At 34.6% G+C, this 6268-nt stretch overlaps 1 protein-coding gene across 1 annotated transcript in view; it reads left to right on the top strand.

Annotated features, from left to right (window-relative positions):
- Window positions 1-1395: 1395 nt before the first annotated feature.
- LOC131848577 (dystrophin-like protein 1) overlaps window positions 1396-6268 on the top strand; it is a 273072-nt gene continuing 268199 nt past the window's right edge. Inside the window, exon 1 of the mRNA XM_059198494.1 lies at window positions 1396-1663. The gene's annotated coding sequence lies outside the window, so the exon portion shown is untranslated. The remainder of the gene's footprint in view (window positions 1664-6268) is intronic.

Below are 6268 nucleotides of genomic sequence, written 5' to 3'. Positions count from 1 at the left end.
TCAGCCGTGATTTGACACGGAAATAATGTAATCGGTATATGCTGAAAGGGAACATTACAGGATTATAGGATGAGGTTACATCATCGTGACGAATTCATCATCAATTACCTACAAGAGAAGGGTTTTTTTAGTAATGTGGACCAACGAACTCATTGCTGGCAATGTACCACGTCAGGTTCTATATACGCGGTTTCACACAGCGCCATCTAGACCCAAGTTAAGCTAGCTAAAGCTTGTGTTATTGGCACTAGACAACTGATTCAATTACATATATATTTTTCGTAAATACATACAAAATATACATAGAAAACACCCAGACCCATACAAACAATCATACTCATGAATACAAATGTGTGTGCTGTGCGAGGAATCGAACCCGTGACCATCGGTTGTAAAGCGTTGTGTTAATCCGTTAGACCATCTAGGTCGTCAAGTCTAAATGATCTGATGTCATGGTAATATTATCATCTTAGACTTGTCCCGCCAGCGAAAACCGCAAGCGCAGGCAGGTGCACCATTCCATTTTCAAAAATTAAAAAAAAATCTATTAGTTTTATAAATATACCTAAAAACTTTCGAAGTACCTACGTTAACTACATAGCTCTTTACCAAAATAATTAAGTTCGGGATTGGAGCGAGGGTCGGAACCAATCTAGATAGACCGATACGTAATTCTTCCTACGGGAGCTATGAGATAACAAATGATGAAACAATGACGCTATGGCCCACGGAGGCATCGCAGCCCCTCCCCCCTCACGCCGCGCTGGTAGCGCTGCGCCGTTGCCGTTCCGTTCCCGCCTTCGCCTCCGCGCTGCAACTGCCGGTATTACCATCTTTGCGATTACCATTATACCAGGGTAATTTTACCTCTTCTATAGTGGGCAAAATTTAATTTTCCTGCTTATTAGCTATTTTAGAGGGCTTAAAAATAGGATTATTAATAAAAATTTACGTTTGTAATATGATTAATTAATTAATATTCCTATATAATGAAGGTACAATAAGAGATCAAACATTTTTTATTTTTACATAATAAAATAAATAGGTTATTTATGCAAAATTATAATTTAAATCTTATCTTATATGCGATGTCTTAGATATAGAATTTCTTGTCATTAAAATACTAATATTGTATAATTTAAATCAAATAAAGAATATAATAAAAAAGACTGACTACTATTGGTATATAAATATTTTTTTAATTTCAAATGAAATGCGTTCTTCAAGAAAATATTTAAATATTTTATTGTTGTAGTGGTTTCGTTAATATACATGTATACTTTGAACAATTTAGGGATTTGTGGCAGTTTCAGAGGATGTAACCAGTGCGCTTGCTCGAAAATTGTTGGCAACACTAGCAACTGCTCGTCGAGTCCATATCGCGTGGTACTCCCTAACGAGCGACCGTGTGGTAGAAGCTCGCTCGCCCGCGACGCCGTCTCTAACAAACTTACAAACTCACTTTCAAACCTGTTCCGCTAACAAAAAATCATTATTACAACATAAGATTCACTTCTCAACTCTATGAATTCCTCGCATTGAAGTGCGCTATAGAGCCTGTGAGTTCGGTAACTTTGAAAAACTTTATAAACTTTGTTTTTAAGCTGTTCGTGTGCATGTGTGAGCTTTAAAGTCATGGCTGGTCAAAATTCCCACTAAACCGGTAAGTAAAACGGACTCTACTGGAAAAAATATATGGAGATCGAAACGATTGGGTATCTATTTTGTTTTACGCGGTGGTGAATGTAATTATAGAATTTAATATGATCATTTAAGAGTAGTGTTATATTATAATTGCACTTCTATATTTATGTAAAGAAACGCCTGTGCAATTGAGAGTCGAGAGCTCTTGTTTATTGATGTTTAATTTCTACGAAGTGTTGCATTGTTTCAAAGCTAACGCACAAAGTTTATTGTTTGCTGTTATCGCATTCTCAGTATAGTGTATGTCATTATCTCTCGTGTCTTGAAGAAAGTAGGCACTTAATACATATGGGATTTTAAAACAGCCAATATTTTTAGCTATCGTCACATTATGAAATATCTTAATTCTAAAGTATAGTAAGGTGGTATTTTATTACATATAAAACTAGGTAATATTCATAAGTAAATTGGTATTAATTGTAATAAATGATCGGAATTGGTTTTGAGATTGTACCAGCAGATCTATTAGAGGTATCGTGTGCGCACGCTGCAAGAAGGCAGGCATTATAAGTGTCTGTGAGTTCTTTGTTTCACAAAAACCTGACCAATTATAAAGATATTTTTTATCATTGATCGAGTGGGTAGAGTTTTTCTTTACAAATAATTATTAGGATAATCCAGGCGATTAAAAAATACAACCTATATAAAATACCTACTGTAACATTAAAAATACTTACTTTAGAATTGAATATCTGTTCTTATCAGGAGTCGTTTTGAAACTCAAATTGGACAACAGTTAGTCACCGATTACAACGAACTGTACCTATTAAGTTTCCATCCTTCCCAAGTTTTCGTACAAATTTAGAAGCTTTTGTCTTACTCAGTAATTTTAAGACAAACAACATCTGACTGGATATTGAGTGGGTTTCTGAATTTAAATCCATTGTTCCGATTGTAATATTTCAGTTTACAGTTTAAATTCGGAAGACAATGTCTCATTACGTACCTATTTGTTGTCACAAATCGTGCTGTAGAAGGTGCGCCAGTGCTCATTAGGGCCATTAATTATCAGCAGTGTTAATTGAGTTCCCTAGGTATTAAATGATCTTCGACTTAAACCTATTACGCAACTTCTAGTGAGCTTTAGAGATAAACCGTTTATCCGTCATTGTCGAGATAAGCCGCGTAAAGAGTAAGTAAGTCAATAGAAGTGCAGGCAGTGTCTTCTAACATTGAATGATTTTTTATGTATCTGGAACAGCAAAGGAAAGGGATAGCCGTCGCTTATAGCATTGTCACTAGAGACATCATAAAATGGATTTGCGACGTCAGAAGGCTTAATCTTCAGGACTAACGTGTTGTGCCTCTGTACTGTTTGATATAACTGCAATATGTCATATTTCAAACTAAAACAGTGTCACAAACATCCCAGATGGTTTAGTCAGTTTATCAAAGAACGAAAAAGCGATGAAAACAATTTTTGACTTACCAAATTTTGCTGGGAATATTGTAATCTATCCACCTTTCATTTTTTATCACAGTTTCCATCACTGAAGCTGCAGTCAAGAATAGGAAAGAAAAGGCGGTAGATGCAGGCGATTTAAATTTTATGTATATTGAAACCGCAAAATGTAGACACCAAACTTTTTTGGTGTCGACCAGATTAGAAATGAAACAAGAAACTTTTTTTGGGAGAGAAAAGGAGGGGTGACGCAATATATTCTTACTTCATTACAAACCAAATTGTTTCTAAGAAGACACGAAAATGTCTAAATCACAGTATTAAGTCATTGGCCAGTGCTGCATTGTTAATGAAACTCATTACATTAATGACGTTGCTGCCCAAATATTTATTAGCTACAACTGAGTAAGGACTACGAGTAATTAATAGTACTTTATTAGATAAACGATTTAGTAAACCTTTACGCGTGCTTTTTAATATGAACATTGCTTATCAAATAGGCCTTCTTTTAAAATCTATACATAATCTATGTAATAACTTTTAACCCAGGTGGAAAGGCCAGTCTCATCTATTTCATCAGCCAAGTAACTTGCTTTGTAGGATTAAAGGGAGATGAGGTAGTGAATTTACAGAGTAGAGAGGCATATTGTAAATGACTAGTTGACAGCCGACTTGACGGTAAGTGGTAACAGTAGTTTATATAATATAGGGTCTTAATAAACTATGCGATGGACTAAACTTGCGAGACTTAGGAAACCCTTCCGTGCGTTGAAAACTACGGTATCGCACATGATATTTAAATTCTCATCATTGATACCAGAATTTAGCACCTGAAGCTGCAACTAGTTAATACTGGTACATCTGTTTAGTCTATTGATACTCCTGTCTTTTTTTAATAAAAGATTATAGAGTTTCTCGCCTAAGCTAATGGTTTTCGCTAACAGGGCGCTAGTGGATGATGAGAAGATGAACATTTTTAACTGGTGATCTGTATTACAGGTTATGCCTATCTCAGACACCAGCTCCTCACAGCAAATCGATTAAAATAATAAATTTAAGTATTTTACTATAAAAAATACTACATGTATTGTTGCCATTATGTTTGTGAGGAGAAATAAATAAATCATATTATTATTATTATAATTGATGAAAATGGAATTGTGTACCCGCCAGCTCTTACGGTTAACACTGGTGAGACACCAGTTTGATATGATAATATGAGCATGTCAGGTAGAACGATTTTGTCCAAACTTGGTTTCCAGGGCGAATCGTATGGAGGTCAATTTGACATGGCAATGTATAGTGCTAGCAATGGAATCTTCAATTCACAATACTAACAATTCTCTTTTCCCCCATCTTCTCGTGTTAAACAGTAGTATATTTGAGTCAATCTCTATCTATTTAAATCTAATAAAAATATTAGTTGACTTATTAAAAGAATGAAAGAATGTCACAAATTTTTTCGTACTCTTGGTTTATAATAGAAATTACTAATATAGTACAATTAAATGTAGACAAATTAGAAGAATGAATTACAATATCGTGATTGTTAATAAATTATTAAAACGAATTAATATTTACAATTCTTATAATTGTCAATTTTACGGAAGACGTGCTAAAGAGTTCGTCGCTTAATCAGAGTTTTAGTAACAACTTTCTTCCAACCATTTTACGATTTAACATAATGTAATAAATTATTAAAACGAATTAATATTTACAATTCTTATAATTGTCAATTTTACGGAAGACGTGCTAAAGAGTTCGTCGCTTAATCAGAGTTTTAGTAACAACTTTCTTCCAACCATTTTACGATTTAACATAATCGGCAATTCATATCAACAGGCCTGATTTATGGATTGTAGAAAGCTGTAGACAATTATCATTTAGATTCAATTTAGACATAAACGAAGGGATTATTAATGGATTATAGTAATTAGAAAAGGAAGGATCAATAAAATTAAAAAAAGTTCTACAATCTAGATGAATGAAGAAAAATAACAATATATTATAACGACAATATAGGAATATATAATAAAAAAATACAATATTTCAGGACAATTCACTATCTAGTCCCAAGCTAGGTAGAGTTTGTTTAAATGTAATAAGTACGTAGTATGTAGGTACCGTTCTTTCTTGTTAGTTTTCAGCTCGAAAGCACTCTGAACTGATAATAGAGTTGACATAAGAATCTGTAATAGATCTTATGAATAAAAAGATATTTTGATTTAATTTTACCGTTACTACTCACCTATTTCCGGCGCCAACTAGCTCTCTTTGTAAGCTTGTGATTAGGCATTGAATTACAGGATATCATCTTAGTCTTCTGAAATGGCATACATGAATGGTATCGCGCATGTCAGATGATAACGTGATGTACGTAGTGCTGTTTATATGTATAGTTGCCTACCATCACTTTGGTTGTACCTTCCGATCGATCCCGAGTGCAATTTAAATGGGGGTCGAAATTACGAGGGTCTGAGCCGATGTTCGAACCCCTAGCGGTGCCCTCAGACTAAAGCGGGAGTTGGCCTTCAGACGCTCCATAAGTTCTTCCGCAAGTTTGGAGTACTATCTGCACTCGCCCCCTTTGGTTGGGTGAGGCTGTACAGGCTAGCTGCGGCAGACAGCAGTTGAGCAGCCCGAAAAAAAAAACTGCTCACTTTCGTTGATATTAATTTTTTTTTTTTAGTTTAATTGTGGAAATACTGCTACTCTGCCCTTAGATTATATCATAAAACAAATGTACAAATTAATTACCCTTTGAACAAACATGTCTTGTTCCCTATTTTCACCCACCGTTTCCTGTTATTCTATTTTCACCTCTGAGAGTTTTAAATAAAAATCAACCCTAAATAAATAGGCTTTGTTGGAATCCACTTCTGGTGTTTTTGAATTTTCAGGGTTGTCACCCCTTATCAATGCTGAAGCCTCGGCGTACATTCGCGTGAATCGTTCACTTACTTGCCCTCCCTGGTTTACTTGGTAATTAATTACTAACCGTAACAATAGAACAGTTTACCCCGAGTCTATAGATTTTCAGTAAATTACAGATTGATGAATTGCACGCTATACAGTCTACCCAAAAATGTATACAGAACTATATTGTTAATGTATATATATTATATAATTAGGTACACCACTATGTTTTTATTCTATGAAAAT

Source organism: Achroia grisella, unplaced genomic scaffold, assembly GCF_030625045.1.
Source record: "Achroia grisella isolate CSIRO2021 unplaced genomic scaffold, CSIRO_AGI_Agris_v1 utg5633, whole genome shotgun sequence".
Classification (NCBI taxonomy): Eukaryota; Metazoa; Arthropoda; class Insecta; order Lepidoptera; family Pyralidae; genus Achroia; species Achroia grisella.
Note: the sequence above shows the minus strand (reverse complement) of the source record. Positions and strands in the feature narration are given on the sequence as shown.